Below are 17,078 nucleotides of genomic sequence, written 5' to 3' on the forward strand. Positions count from 1 at the left end.
TATACTCCTACTATACACCCAGATATACCCTCTCTGTCAGCTGATTTGATCTCGCTATTTATCAGTTGGATTTGACAATGCCTCACACTTCCAGACGACACTCGAAAAGCCAGGGCCCTGCTAAAAAAAAACGGTGCTTGATCACTTCACCCAGCCGCCTAAAGGGCAAAAAGATGAGTCTAACAATGGTTTTAGTGATTCTGAGCTGGGTTGGAGATGGCTCCCAGCCTGACACTTTGATGCCTGCCCACTCACAGCACTTCATCATTAAAAAAATGTTCACTCGTCACACAAACTCTATTACTAAAGAAATCCAGAGAAGTCATGCCGAACTTCCCAAGAATATTTCGGAGATTGGTGACAGGGTAGATTCCCTAGAGAGGAAACAAGAAGGCATTGCCACAGACCAGACAAATCTCCTGGCATATTCTGAAGCATTATCTGAACAACTAAACCAACTTGAGGTCAAACTCGCAGATGTTGAAGATCGAGCTCAAAGATATAATGTCCGCTTTAGAGGGGTTCCCGAAGATGTCCAGCCTGCCGACCTACATACATTTTTGGCAAATCTCTTCCATGAACTGCTGGGCCCAGCTGAAGGCATGACCTCCACTATGGAGAGAGCACACAGGGCTTTGCGTCCGAGATCGGTCTCACAAGAAAAACCGAGGGACGTGGTTGTCTGCTTTCACAGTTTCCTGTATAAAGATAAACTTATGCAAGCTGCTTTTCGAAAACCACAGTTGTCAGATAGATTCAAGGATGTCCAGCTACTACCTGATCTATCTGCACACACACTCTCCAACACAGACGCTATTTTCAGCCGGCCACACTGGCTCTTCGAAAGGCAGGCATCAAGTACAGGTGGGGGTACCCAACTAAGTTAATCATCAGTAAAGATAACCAAACGCACACAGTGTCTATTATAATACAAGAGACTTCTCTCCTCACACAATGGGGACTCTTGAATGAGGATTTACATGGTCCTCCTTCTGCTCAATCGAACCTGAGGGTTACCACCCCAGAATGGTCTGTTAAAGATCAAAGGCCCGAAGAGGCTGAAAACGCAGCAAACGCAGGATCCTCCTCGCCCTCCTTCACTACCACCTTGAGCCTTGGGTATCGACAGGGACTTTCATTGTCCCCCTCCATCAAACCCCGGAAACCTTACTACATTGGTGGCTAGCTCCTAATTCTTAATTATTCTCAGAATGTCGCTACCAAGAAGATGCTCCCAAATAGCGGGGATTTATCCTCACACTGTTCGTTATTATGCTTGTTACGTTGTGGAGCAGGGTTGGTGTATTTATTTATATGTTAAGTTAAATTGACTCTCTTGATGGAGGGTAACTGTTGTTACTGTTTATGTTATTTAATGTTCATTGTTGCTCTCCCCACTGGTTGACTTATCCCACAACTTTTACCCACGATGATGCCTCATTCACTGAGGACTGGGGGCCGGTGACTCTCGGCCCCTACGCACTTAGCTCCCCCCCCAACTACAGGGTAGCCCACGCTCGGGTTCCACCCAGGTGGACTATTTCCACCTCATATTCTCAACACTTTACTTCCACTTGTATACTTGACACCCCTTCCCCTACGTCCCTTCTTCTCTTGCCCTTCTCCCCCTATCTTGCACCTCCCACAGAGATTGGGTTAATATGGCTTCAGCCCAAACCCCACCTACCCCCAACCGGTGAGCTCAGGCCTTAGTACAGCACCTACCAGGTTTAGAATCCTTACCCACAACACCAAAGGCCTTAATTCCCCTTTTAAGCAAAGCCTACTAGCTCGCAACATTAGGTTTCATAACCCTGACTTTGTGTTTTTACAGGAGACCCACTGGCAATCAAATATCCCAAACAGATTCCACTCACGCACCTACTCGACCATTGAAGACTCCCCATTTACTAAAAAAGCTAGAGGAACGGCCATACTGATACACAATAGGGTGGCTTTTGAGCGGCTACAGGTAATCAAAGACCCCCAGGCCAGATATACTATCCTAGTTTGTAAGCTCGACCACGTACTGCATACCTTGGTCTCTGTATATTTACCCAATTCCCAACAACCTACATGCCTCAAAAAAATCTTACAGTTAGTGGACCGACACAGACAGGGTAGAGTCCTTATAGCTGGAGATTTCAACATGACTTGGGACGCCAAAGTATGCCGCAAAACTATAGCCCCGTGCAAGAAAACCCTCAGGCTCACCTTCTTTCCACACACTTTAGAACCATTATATCACAATTTGGATATTCTGACATCGGGAACTGCACTCATTACTCTCACTCCCATAAAACCTAATCTAGGTTAGATCATATCTTCTGCCTAGCAGAAACCCTAGACTCGGTTTCCAACTCTAGCATTTCCCTCTGCTCCTGGTCGGACCACGATTTAGTGATGGCAGACTTAAAACTCTCAGATGGCCCTCCAGTTAAACCCACATGGTGTTTACCACGCCATATTCTCTCAGATATCCCCTTTCGAGAGGAATTGAGGCGTGATATAACCAAACTTATTAGATTGAATGATAACGCTCAGACCACTGACGAGATTCTTTGGGGCACCATTAAAGCAGTAGTTAGGGGCGACATCATTCGTAGACAGGCCCGTTTACGAAGGCTCGCTGGACTAACCCTTGCCCAGGCACACAACCGACTTCGAACCCTAGAGACTGCCAACCGCACTAACATCACAAACTAAACATCTGCACAAATTTCCACTATTCGGGCACACATACATCAACTTGAACTGCGTCACACCCAACATAATCTAGCAAAGCTTAAACAATTATTTTACCATAAAGGAAATGGCTGATACTATGCTGGCTAACAAACTGTGACATAGGCATAGTTTATCCCGCATCCATCACCTACAGCACAATAACAGAATGATCAGGTTACCATCTTTAATAGGTGACTGCTTTGTAGAGTATTATTCTAAATTATATAATATTGAGGAGAAGGGAGACACCCGGCCTGCCCCGACACAGGTAGTTAAACATTTCCTTGACTCATTAAATCTCCCGATACTTACTCCCGAACAGCAGGATTCTCTCATCACCCCCTTCACCCTAACAGAACTCAAGCAAATTATCAAAAACACAAAGCCCTTCAAGGCCCCTGGGCCAGATGGATTCCCTGCCCAATTTTATAAGACCTATATTCAGGAATTTTCCCCCCTGCTCCTCAGATTCTATGGCCTAGCTAGAAAAAAAGGGAGTTTTAGGAAAGAGTTCCTGGAAGCTTCCATTGTCACAATTCCTAAACCAAACAAGAACCCTTCCTTGTACGCCAATTACAGGCCAATTTCCTTGATCAACACAGACGTCAAAATCTACTCCAAGCTCCTAGCCAACTAGGTCTGTAAACTTCTACCTAGGTTAATTAACACGGACCAAGTTGCTTTTGTCTATAATCATGAAGGGCAGGATAATCCTCATTAATATCACTTGTGAATCTACTAGAATTAATAAGCCCTTTTCAGTCATCTCCTTGGATGCCGAGAAGGCCTTTGACCACGTCAGATGGGTCTACCTCTGGGAAACTCTTAAGGCTTTCAAGTTTCCCGCAGACACCTGTCATGCTACAGCCAGGGTTAAGGGGTTGTGGTTCCACACAAATCCATTTCAGATTTTTGAATGGCACCAGGCAGGGATTCCTATTATCACCACTGTTGTTCGCGCTAGCGGTGGCACCTTTGGCGGAATGTATACGTTCAGACAGGGACATTGAGGGTCTCACTCTTTCTGGTACGAGGCATAAAATCATGTTGTTCACTGATGACATTACTATATTCTCAGCAAACCCTGCCCACTCTATACCTGTGCTTTTGGATGTCCTGAGAACCTTTGGGGTCTCTCCTTCTACAAGCTCAACATATCTAAAACTGAAGTTTATTGGTGGGGTTACCCACAAGATTACATCCTAAGTCTGAAGGATACATTTAACTTTAAGTGGTTGAGTGATCAGGTCACCCATCTAGGGGTCAGGATCTCTAATAGTGGAATGCAAATGATCAAAGACAATTACCTTCCACTTCTAGCTGAGCTGCGGCATATCAAACACAAGTGGGACTGTAAGTCTATCACTTGGCTGGGCCGCATAACCTCTCTTAAAATGTCCTTTTTGCCAAAACCCACGTATTTATTTCGATGCCTCCCTCTTAGAATCCCAAAGCATCTTTTACTACAGTTTCAAAGCGAATTCACAAAATTAATTTAGCAAGGAAAGACCCCTAGGATTTCACATAAAAAACTTTAGTTCCCCATACCGTCTGGCCTGCCCTTCCATTATAAAGTACTATGAAGGGGCTATGCTCACTCATATATCCCAATGGGGAGTACTTTAGGCACACAACAGATGGAGAGATCTCAAACAAGCCTCCCTACCCTCTAACGCCCTACTTAGAGACCTGATCTGGACCCCCTCCCATAGTCGCAGAACCCTAGGTATTACCAATCTAGTAATTTCAGAATGTCTGTTTGGGACAGGCTTCATCACCGTAGCCTGATAGCACCCCATCCTTCCCCTATTACTTTGGTCGCAGGCTTTTTTACAGGTCTCCCAGAGACCCACCCAAACACTTGGGCTTGTTTGGGTGTCAAGCAAGTCTCTGACTTCTGGTCCACGGCCCTTCATGATGGTTTCCTTGAATTAGACCAACTAGACCCACATGTTGCTTGCCCTGCATTTCTCCATTTTGAGCTTCTCAGAATCAAAAGCTTCCTGACCAGCTGGGGATTTCGTCCCAACCTTTCCCGTCCACTCACCCCATGGGAGTCCATCTGGAACAGGGGCCATAGACTAATCAGAGCGCTATCACTACACTACAATTTAATTGATGGAACTATACCACCAGAACTAGCGCCACACCTACTTAGATGGGAGACCCTCCTTCACACCCACATTCTACCAAACATTTGGTAACGGGCTTTTACATCGACTAAGTAAACTTTACATCGTATAACAATGTTTGAAACATATACCACTGGTACCTAGTTCCCACACGCCTGTCGAAAATGTTTCCAGGGACTTCCCCGGTGTGCTGGAGGGACTGTGGCCTCCCCGGTGATATGATGCATATATGGTGGGAATGCCCAAAAATTAAGGCCCTGTGGAACCTGTGCTTCAGGACCCTTTCTGCCCTTGGGATTAGATTACCTAGAGACCCAGGCATAGCTCTTCTCCATCTAAATCTACACACCCTTTCAAAGCACCATAATCTGATATGTCTCTATCTTTTCTCCTCCATCAAAACCAATATTGCCAGGTCTTGGAAAAAAGCACTGCCTCCAAAATGGACGGAGATTACAAGCACCATGGCATATATCTACACTATGGAAAAAGATATCTATCAATCTCTAAATAAATCAGACCTCTTTGAACTGGCCTGGAGTGATTAGAAAGATAGACTTGATACATTGTGGCAACTTTCCGTTACGGCATAAGTTGCAATCCCTGTTATATAGCCAAGTAACCAACGGTTTCTGGCCTATTGCCCCTTCTGTATGGAATACAGGGTGACAACTACAATTTTCCTCCCTCATCTCATGTTCTTTTCCTTCCTTCCCCCCCTTCTCCCTTCCCTTGGATGACTATGCCCTGAATGTAATGTATTGATTACACATATGTTTTCATAGACTGAGAAGTTCTCTGTTATGTCTCCTTCCTTAATGGCGGAAGGACCTATATTTTCCACATTAATGTCAATATGTGTAATTGGACGAATTTCTTTTTTCTTTTTATCTTTCAGTTTGTGACTTTTTGTGTAGGAGCCCTGTGAGGCTCCATTAACATTTAAAATAAAATTAAAAAAAACTTCAATGGGATGTGCTATTAAAGAAAAAAACCTAATATTTATCGCTTGCTCAATCGCATGCTAACTCAACACCATATTAGACCAACAGCTCTAAAGCTGAAGGTAGTTGTTAATAATTTATATTTCAATGTTCTTCACATAAAACTAAATTTTTATTTTTATATATATATATATATATATATATACCTGTGTGTGTATATATATATATATATATATATATATATATATATATATATATATATATACACAGTACTGTACAAAAGTGATAGGCCAAAATTAGATTTGTTGTTTTAGCAATGGTATAATGACCATATATAATTATTTTCCTTATTAGAATAAAACCAGAAATACAGGATATTTGTATGCAGTATAAAAAAAGAAACAAAAATCAGAAAAAAACTGATTGTATAGGGTAAAGTTGCATATATTTAGTGTGACCTCCCCTTACACTTGAGCAATAGCAGGAACATGGCTCTCGTAAAGCTAAATGGAATGGGACCCTAATTAATGTAATTGATAGCACCTGTATTTTTCTGCTATTTCATGTCAAAATGACTGCTGTGAAAAAGGTCTATTACACCAGGTTTGTGCAAGACATGCTTGAGCATTACATACACATGTGGTATGAGTTTAATTCATTGGAAGCTTGCTAATAAGACCAACTTTCAATTACATCATTCTATTCAAAATGCCATAGATCACAGAATTTGACAGACATAAAATTATACTTTTGCATCAGCAAGGCCACTCTCAAAGGGAAATCAGCAAACAAACTGGATAATCATGATGTGGTATTCAAGCTGTTATAATGAAATCTGAAGAATCCGGAGAGGTCAAGGGCAAAAAAAAGACTGGAAGGTCAAGAAAACTTTCAAAATCTGATGAGAAGTTTCTCAGAGTTTCTTCTTTGAGAGACTGGAAGAAGTCCAAGGACCTGGCTCATCATCTGGCAGCTTCATCGGAATGCCAAGTTGACCCATCTACAGTGCAAAGACGCTTGGTCAGGAACGGTCTTTGTGGAAGGGTAGCAGCCAAGAAACCACTTTTTTCAGAAGAGGAACAGGATGAAAAGGCTAAGATATGCTAAAGCTCACAAAGATTGTAATGAAGATAAAAATAAAACAAAGTAATATCTTCCAGCACTGATGATGGGAGTGCAAGCCTGGGGAGCTACTGCCAAAGCTCCAGACAAATCACTGTATACAAAAAATTCAAGCAGCACCTCCACTTGTACAAAGATATCTGTTTTATTGTACCAAGACACAAAAATCCATGACGTTTCGGGCTCAAATGCCCTTAATCATATGACTTTACTATACAACACACCTCTCCTAAATACCCTATACCACAGGCGTTATTAATTACATCCTTAACTAGTATCAAAATTTAACATCTCAGTATAAATGCCACCTAGTGCTCAGTGCATAAAATTACACACAATATACTTTTCCTAAACAAGTCTAACAATGCTACATATATGCAATGAAGTATACAAAAACACTTTTTTTTACAAAATTTTTTTTACAAAATATTCTCATATTTCACAGAATAGTTACAAGTCTAGAGGACTGGGTTTCTTCTTCATAATGTTCATAATGAGGGGGAAAGTAGAATCTTGAAAAAATTAAAAGACAATTTAGAGAAAAATACTAAGATCCATTTCACGGTTCATACCCTTTGGAAAAATACAGTCTAGCCTATAGATCCACATAGATTCTCTTCTCTTTAAACTTAACTCTCTATTCCCTCCTCTCCGTGGGACAGGAACGTGGTCTATAATTTGAAACTAAACTTCTACAAGTGCTCATCCACCAGCTTTAATTAGATCTTTACCTAGGAGCCAAATGACTAGGGTTAAGAGGATTGTGTCCGATAAAGAACTTGTTACCAAAAGGCTTGAAGAAATGGGCCAGAAGTTTAGTGCTAGGGGTTACCCAGCTGATCTTTTACAGAATGAAGTTAAAAGGGCTAGTGATGAGACATATACCAATGCTATTAAAACAAAGGATAAGAAAGACAGAATTATTTTTGTTTCTGAATATAACAACCAAAGCTCAAAGATAAAAAAGATTGTTAATAAGTATTGGTTCATGTTGAAAGAATGTCATCCAGGTGTACAATCATTTATTGATAGCCCTATGTCTGCTTACAGGAAAGGCTCCAGTATTAAAGATAGATTGGTGAGGGCTGATATTGGCAGTAAAAAACAGAAACAAAGTTTTATCACTGGGAGAAATCTGGGTTGCTACCCTTGTTTAGGTTGCGTGAATTGCAACAATATGATAAAGGGTTCTACCTTTGTACATCCTCACACAGGCAAAGTGTATAAAATTAATGCTTTTTTAACATGTAACTCTTGTTACGTTATTTATCTTATCAAGTGCCCATGTGGGTGGATCTACATCGGCGAGACTACCCAGAGGGTAAGAGATAGAATTATCCAACACAAATCCAATATAAGGTGCAAAGATTTAAATGCCCCAGTCTCTAATCATTTTTTATCCAAAGGACACTCAATAGCACAATTGAAATTTCAAATTATAGACCACGTTCCTGTCCCACGGAGAGGAGGGAATAGAGAGTTAAGTTTAAAGAGAAGAGAATCTATGTGGATCTATAGGCTAGACTGTATTTTTCCAAAGGGTATGAACCGTGAAATGGATCTTAGTATTTTTCTCTAAATTGTCTTTTAATTTTTTCCAGATTCTACTTTCCCCCTCATTATGAACATTATGAAGAAGAAACCCAGTCCTCTAGACTTGTAACTATTCTGTGAAATATGAGAATATTTTGTAAAAAATTTTTTGTAAAAAAAAGTGTTTTTGTATACTTCATTGCATATATGTAGCACTGTTAGACTTGTTTAGGAAAAGTATATTGTGTGTAATTTTATACACTGACCACTAGGTGGCATTTATACTGAGATGTTAAATTTTGATACTAGTTAAGGATGTAATTAATAACACCTGTGGTATAGGGTATTTAGGAGAGGTGTGTTGTATAGTAAAGTCATATGATTAAGGGCATTTGAGCCCGAAACGTCATGGATTTTTGTGTCTTGGTACAATAAAACAGATATCTTTGTACAAGTGGAGGTGCTGCTTGAATTTTTTGTATACAAAGATTGTAATGAAGATAATTGGAAAAGAGTATTATGGAGTGACAAATCCAAGTTTGACATTTTTGGGTCCAATTGTCAATAATATGTGAGAAGAAGATTTGGAGAGAGATGGAAGAATGAGTGCTTGCGGCCTTCATTTAAACATGATGGGGGGGGTCTGTCCTTGTTTGGGGGTACAGACAGGTATTCATTCATCATGCAATTCATTCTGGAAAGCGCCTGATTGAGAATGGTTTTATTTTTCAGCATGATATCAATCCAAAGCACACTGCTAATGTAGTGAAATCATATTTGGAGAGATAAACAGCTGATAAAACACTGACAGTCATGGATTGGTCTCCACAGAGGCCAGACCTGAATATTATAGAGGCAGTATGGGATCACCTGGACAGAGAAATAAATTAAAGACAACCTGAATCTAAAGAAGAAATCTGGGAAGTATTGAAAGAAGCCTGGTATAACCTGGTATGATGTAAGCTTTATCGCTGTAGGTACTTACATCTTTGTAGGTACTGTGTCTTTCCTGACTCCTTCCTCTCATGGCTGTGGTCACTCTTTGCTGAAGATATTATCTCATGTCTGCAGTCACCTGAAATAGATGGGTATGAAGAGAAGTGTATCAAGTGATAGCATGTGTACTCCTGACAGGCTTCTAACATGTAAGCCTAATATGTTCAAATGTGTATCTGCAATAGTTTAGAAACCGGCGTCAATACTCTCGCCAGACATCGCCAGGCATTGCTGACGCGGACCTGAATATGATCTCCTTATCAAAAAAGCCGTCAAAAACATGCGCATCAAGTACGGTGCGAAAAGCATCGGACTGGTGTTAACTAAGAGTCATCGATGTTGCGGTTATTCAGGTTTTTCCCAACTTTATTTATACCATTTCATTACTGTCCATGAACAAGCACATTTCTCTAAAGATAATCTTTTATTTTTCATCTGTTAATGTCCAATAAATAGATTGATTTATACCTCAACAAACAATATCTCATAGAAAGTTATTTTTATATTTATTTGTTATATGATACTTTCACAGAAATTAATGTGTATTTGTATTTCTAGGAGTCATTTTTTTTTATTTTTTTTTTAAATTATTATTAATGCTAGAATCTGTACATATATCCTTGCATATACATATATATATTTATTTATACCACTATATGTATATATTGTATATGTATTATTATTCTGAGCAGGAATAATTGAGACTATAACATGTAATCAGAGTATCATATGGATTTATTTGCATTTAATGGATATTTTAAAGAGATAGGAAAGTAAAAATTTAAGTTGTATGATTCAGATAGAGCATGCAATTTTAAAACACTTTAAAATTCACTTCTATTTTCAAATGTGCTTTGTTCTTTTGGTATCCCTTGTTGGAAAAGAATACACACGTATCCTACACTAGTGGGAGGTAGCTGCTAATTGGTGCATGCACACATTTGTCTCTTGTGATTGGTTACATAGATGTGCTCAGTTAGCTGCCAGTAGTGCTATGCTGTTCCTTCAGCAAAGGATGACAAGAGAATGAAGCAAATTTGATAATAGAAGTAAATTGGAAAATTTTTAAAATTGTATGTTCTATCCAAATCATGAAATAATATTTTGGGGTTTCCTGTCCCTTTAAGAGCTGGACCAGGTTTCTCTCTGCACCTGTCTAACCCCTCCTGATTGCAATCTATTTTTAAAAACCACCCCTTCACAGTTGTTGTAAAATGGGCTGGCATATAAGATGACATTTCTTACTGAAAAAGAAATTCAAGAGAAGGAAGAAACACACTGAAAATAGCATGACAGGAAAGAGGTGATTTTAATTTCTGCTGTATCTGAATCATGACAGTTTAAAGTTAGGTGGGCAATCCCTTTGAGCTATCAACTTAAGATTCTATTGAATCAAGCATCAATTTGAATTTTAAAATCCTTGTCTAAAATATTACACTGTGTGTCCTAATGTCAGCATCAATGTTTATTTTTAATACTAATTTCACATATACATACTTTCAAAGTATAATGCACAATGTAACAAATGGCACTTACAAGTTTTGATGAGTGATCAATGACACAAGTATCAAGCAATTTGATTAGTTAGTGATAGTTTATAATGTGTATTTGAATCAGATTGGCTGATGTCATAAATCATGTGATTATGCATATTCCAATCAAAAGTGGTGGAAAAATTCACTAGTGTGTGGGTTATTTAGGAGTTTGCATCATAATTTGTGCCAAAAGTGTTGAGTCAAATATAGCGCAAAGTGGAGAGTGGGACCTGTATTACATGGCTTAACCCCTTAATGGCCACAGCACTTTTCCATTTTCTGTCCATTTGGGACCAAGGCTATTTTTACATTTTTGCGGTGTTTGTGTTTAGCTGTAATTTTCCTCTTATTCATTTACTGTACCCACACATATTATATACCGTTTTTCTCGCCATTAAATGGACTTTCAAAATCTACCATTATTTTCATCATATCTTATAATTTGCTATAAAAAAAATACAAAATATGATGAAAAAATGGGAAAAAAACAAAAAAATGCTTCTCTGGGATCCCCTTTCTTTAGAAATAGCAGACATGTATGGCTTTGGCGTTGCTTTTTGGTAATTAGAAGGCTGCTAAATGCCACTGTGCATCACACGTGTATTATGCCCAGCAGTGAATGGGTTAATTAGGGAGGATGTAGGGAGCTTCTAGGGTTAATTTTAGCTGTAGTGTAGTATAGTAGACAACCCCAAGTATTGATCTAGGCCCATTTTGGTATATTTCATGCCACCATTTCACCGCCAAATGCGATCAAATTAAAAAAAAACATTAAATTTTTCACAATTTTAGGTTTCTCACTGAAATTATTTACAAACAACTTGTGCAATTATGGCACACATGGTTGTAAATGCTTATTTGAGATCCCCTTTCTTTAGAAATAGCAGACATGTATGGCTTTGGCGTTGCTTTTTGGTAATTAGAAGGCTGCTAAATGCCGCTGCGCACCACACGTGTATTATGCCCAGCAGTGAAGGGGTTAATTAGGGAGCTTGTAGGGAGTTTGTAGGGTTAATTTTAGCTTTAATGTAGTGTAGTAGACAACCCAAAGTATTGATCTAGGCCCATTTTGGTATATTTCATGTCACCATTTCACCGCCAAAAGCGATCAAATAAAAAAAATTGTTCACTTTTTCACAAACTTTAGGTTTCTCACTAAAATTATTTACAAACAGCTTGTGCAATTATGGCACAAATGTTTGTAAATGCTTCTCTGGGATCCCCTTTGTTCAGAAATAGCAGACATACATGGCTTTGGCATTGCTTTTTGGTAATTAGAAGGCCGCTAAATGCTGCTGCGCATCACACATGTTTTATGGCTAGCAGTGAAGGGGTTAATTAGGTAGTTTGTAGGGAGCTTGCAGGGTTAATTTTAGCTTTATTGTAGAAATCAGCCTCCCACCTGACACATCACACCCCCTGATCCCTCCCAAACAGCTCCCTTCCCTCCCCTACCCCACAATTGTCCCCGCCATCTTAAGTACTGGCAGAAAGTCTGTCAGTACTAAAATAAAAGGTATCTTTGAATATTTTTTTATTTTTTTTAGCATATTTACATATGCTGCTATGTAGGATTCCCCCTTAGCCCCCAACCTCCCTGATCTGCCAGTACCCATTTTGCAAAAAAAAAAAATGGTTTTATTATTTTTTTTTTATTTTTTTTTCTGTAGTGTAGCTTCCCCCCCACAGACCAACACCCCACCAGCCAAACCGATCTTGCTAAATTAAATATAAACCCCCCCTTTTTCCCCACTTCTAACTAAAATATTTCTGTAGTGTAGCGGTTCCCACCCGCTCCCTCCCCGTGCACGCGCCCGTCCCCGCCTCCACGTGCACGTACGCGCGTATGTGTGCATCCCCGCCCACGATCCCGCCCCCCTCCACATCACAAGGGCCATTGATGGCCGCCACCCGCCTCCCACACCGCCTCGCACCCACCAACGAACTTAGCCGTTAATGTCCGGTGCAGAGAGGGCCACAGAGTGGCTCTCTCTGCATCGGATGGCTAAAAATGGTTATTGCAGGATGCCTCGATATCGAGGCATCACTGCAATAACCGGAAAGCAGCTGGAAGTGAGCTGCTTTCCACACCGAGGACGTACAGGGTACGTCCTCAGGCGTTAACTGCCTTTTTTTTTGAGGACGTACCCTGTACGTCCTCGGTCGTTAATGGGTTAAACATGGTGCACATAGATTTTTCCAACAAATAAAAAGGAAGTTAGCTATATTATGTTGTGTATTTATTTCATTTTTATCTCAATAGGGCCTATCTATCAAGCTCCGTATGGAGCTTGAAGCCCCGTGTTTCTGGCGAGCCTTCAGGCTCGCCAGAAACACCAGTTGGGAAGCAGAAGTCTAAAAACTGCTGCTCCATAACCTGCCTACCTGTTTTGATGAGGCGGACAGACATTGCTGCAATTCAACCTGATCGAATAAGATCAAGTTGATTGACACCCCATGCTAGCAGCCGATTGGCTGCAAATCTGCAGGGGGTGGCGTTGCACCAGCAGTTCACAAGAGCTGCTGGTGCAATGCTGAATGCAGAGAGCGTATTGCTCTCCGCATTCAGGTAGGTCTGTTGGACTTGATCCGCAATGTCGGATCATGTCATAAATAGGCCCCTATATCTATTAGTGCAACAAGTTTGGGGCAAAACTTTGCACCAAATATGTAGAAATAATATTGTCCCCTTGCTTTGTAATGAGAGACAAATTTGTAGCACAATCCATAAGTAGTAATGTATTTTTCTTTTTCATCCCTATATCTACTAGTGCACCAAATGTGGAGCAATAATATTGTTTGATTTAGAAAGGGTATACAATTTTAATACAGTTTCTAATCGCTTTTATTATATAATATACCATTCTCTTGCAGCATCGAACGTAAGCTTTCTGTGTTTTCAGACTCTCATTGAGTTCTATGGCATCCGCGACCTCAAGGGTGGCGGATTTAAAACTAGGTACGCTGAGTCGGAAAAGACGTGAGCGTAACTGTAGAATTTTTGATAACTTTGTGAGAGATTAAAATACTGTGGATTAGGAGGGCGAATGAACACGATTCCGCTCGAATTCCACGTTTTTCAATTCGCATCGATCTGTGTTGGATTGAGATTGCAGGATTGTATTTTACGTCACAAATTTCAACATTTGCCGATCTTGATGCTTTGATAACTACGGCGAATCAATCTCGCGACAATTACGACGTTGATATCCAGCGTATTTTCAGTTGACGCTTTGATAGATAGGCCCCATAGAAACAAAGTTTATTTATTTTTGTTGTGGTTGCTCACAAGTTTTTGATGACCCGCCTCTCTCTTTTGCCCTGGAATATGAAAGACATACAAATGAATCCTAAGAAGGGTAAATATGAAATATTGGCATGTAATCTTCTATTAAACATTTCTCCTAGCAATACTGTTGTTTTTTGTCTAGGTACTCACAGGATTTAACTGACTACTGTCTTGGTGATCTGTGCCTCTGATGTTCTGGAATCTAAAATACATTGGAATGAGGCCCAAAAAGGGAAAATATGAAAGGTTTGCATTAAATCTTTGTGTAGCGTTTTGAGAAATGTTTGTTGAAAGGTACATGATCCTGCAATGGTTTTTAAGGGACACATGCTGAATTACAAGTGTCACGCTATTTTGCTCACCTGCACGAGCATTAACTTTGCTAGAAGTAATCTTTTTGCTCATTGGGTTGCACACGTATTACAAGTTGTAAGTAAAAAGTTTGCTCAAGAGCAAAACTGACACATGCTAACCAAAGGACTTTGCAATATTGTGAATGCATTAACGTATTCTCCCCATAGAATGGAGAATACAAAAGAAAAAAAAACCTAACACCTATCACTCGTGCACTATCCTGACAGGAGTTATGAATGGAATTTCTCATTCCAATGTTTTTCTCTTGCAAAACAATGTTATTTTTATTGTAAATACATATTTCTATACATATCTTTATATGCCTATACCTATATCTATTCCTATAGATATATAGGTATTTATAATAAACATTTTTTCTCAAATTACCAGATCTCCTTAGGGTGCATGGATCATCAGAAACTATGCCATTTCTTATTCCTGTGATGGGAATGCACTGGTGTAATTGATTTTCATCATATCCTACTATTCATAGAACTTGAAGTTTAACCCCCTAAAGCCAAATGGATGTAGGGACACATACTGTGTTGACATAGTATCTATGTCCAATACTCTGGCGCATGCTGTGGTCCCCACTGTCAGCTTTGATAACGGAGACTGCAGCCAGGGGCAGAAGGCATCTGCCTATATATGGTAAGGAAACACTGATTGTTCTCCCTTTATCATATGAAAACTCTGTGCCACTATCTGTATCAGCTTGCGGCAATGCCTTGAGTGTTGTGGAAGGTAAGGAGGGAAGCTGGAGGGAGGTGCATCACAGGAGGGGGGAGGGAGGGTTCCCAATGCTACAGCAAAAAAGATTTGGTAAGAGAGGGGGAGGGATGAGTCCTTATGCTACAGAAAAGGGTTATGACAGGGAGGAGGGGGTCCCTATGGACGATTGCTTGGAGGGGGGATCCCTACACTACAGAAAACAATTTTTATTAATAAATGTAAAAAATGTAAAATTATTATAAACTGGGTACTGGCAGACAGCTGGCAGAACCTAATATGGCAGCTATTATTGAGAGGGGGGAGTGTTAGAGATCTGTTTGGGAGGGATCAGGGAGGTGGGAGGGTTGATGAGGGATCCCTTAACTTAAAAAATATATATAAAAAAAATAAAATAAAATGTCCTAAAACTGCATAATCTTAGAAAATGAATTCACAACACCAATTTTCATTTTGATTCTTCAAAACATTTATCTAAAGCACCTCAACCAGGTACATATTAAGCGATGTTGCAGACTCACTTGCCTATAATCATGCTCATTATTAAGGGCAAGTGAGCCCGAAACGTCGCTTAATATGTACCTGGTTGAGGTGCTTTAGATAAATGTTTTGAAGTTTCAAGATGAAGATTGGTGCTGTGAATTCATTTTATTCAGATTAACTTAAAGTCTTGCAATTGGCCGTAACCACCTGCATCATAAAAGTGAGTAAAGTGCTGTTCTCACACTAAATGGTGCTAAAACTGCATAATGGCAGACTGTCTGCCAGTAGCTAAGATGGAGGTGACCAGTATGTGTATGGGGGTATATCATACCAATGCACTTCCTTAATAAGCTTACTGCTGGTGCTTGGTCCATTAAAATTACTGACAACAAATATCCAGGCACTCAAGGCTTGCAAAATAAACTTCTTTATTATATCCACTACATTCCGGTGTAATAGTATCCCAACGTTTCGGTCTTTACATTAGACCTTTTTCAAGGGCATAATCTGTAAATAATACAAACAAAAACAAAGAAAATAAGCTACTTACACATCCCACAAACGAAACACAGCATGTATACAGAACATTGTGTCACCGGAAGTGACGTTAAACCTGATCTGGTTCTGGCTGTACACATACTCCCTAAACACACTAGTCGTAATTTATGTTCCACAAAAATTAGGGAACCAATACACATGCATATAGTTGCTATAGCAACCGGTAAACATGCCTGCAACAGACTTAAAGGGCCATAATACCCAAATGTTTAAACACTTGAAAGTGATGCAGTATAGCTGTAAAAAACTGACTTGAAAATATCACCTGAACATCTCTATGTAAAAAAGAAAGATATTTTACCTTAAAAGTTTGTCAGTAGCCACATCCCATTGTAAAGGACTTCTAAGTAGCAAATTAGTATGTCTGTTCCGGGACAGCGAAATGAGCGAGCTTACGTGCACTCTCATCTTATTTCCCTATTCAGTTTAAGGAAGTTTACAATGAAATATCATGAGATCTCAGTAAAAGAGTTCATGGCTGCAGCTGAGTATACCTTTTTACATAGAACTTACTCTGCTGAGCTGAGGAAATTGTGAGGTAAAATATCTTCCTTTTTTACATAGAGATGCTCAGGTGATATTTTCCTGTCAGCTTTTTACAGTTATACTGCATCAGTTTCAAGTGATTTAGCATATGAGTATTATGTCCCTTTAAAGAAACAAAGCAAAAAATAAA

This window comes from Bombina bombina, chromosome 3 (assembly GCF_027579735.1).
Source record: "Bombina bombina isolate aBomBom1 chromosome 3, aBomBom1.pri, whole genome shotgun sequence".
In the NCBI taxonomy this organism is placed as follows: Eukaryota; Metazoa; Chordata; class Amphibia; order Anura; family Bombinatoridae; genus Bombina; species Bombina bombina.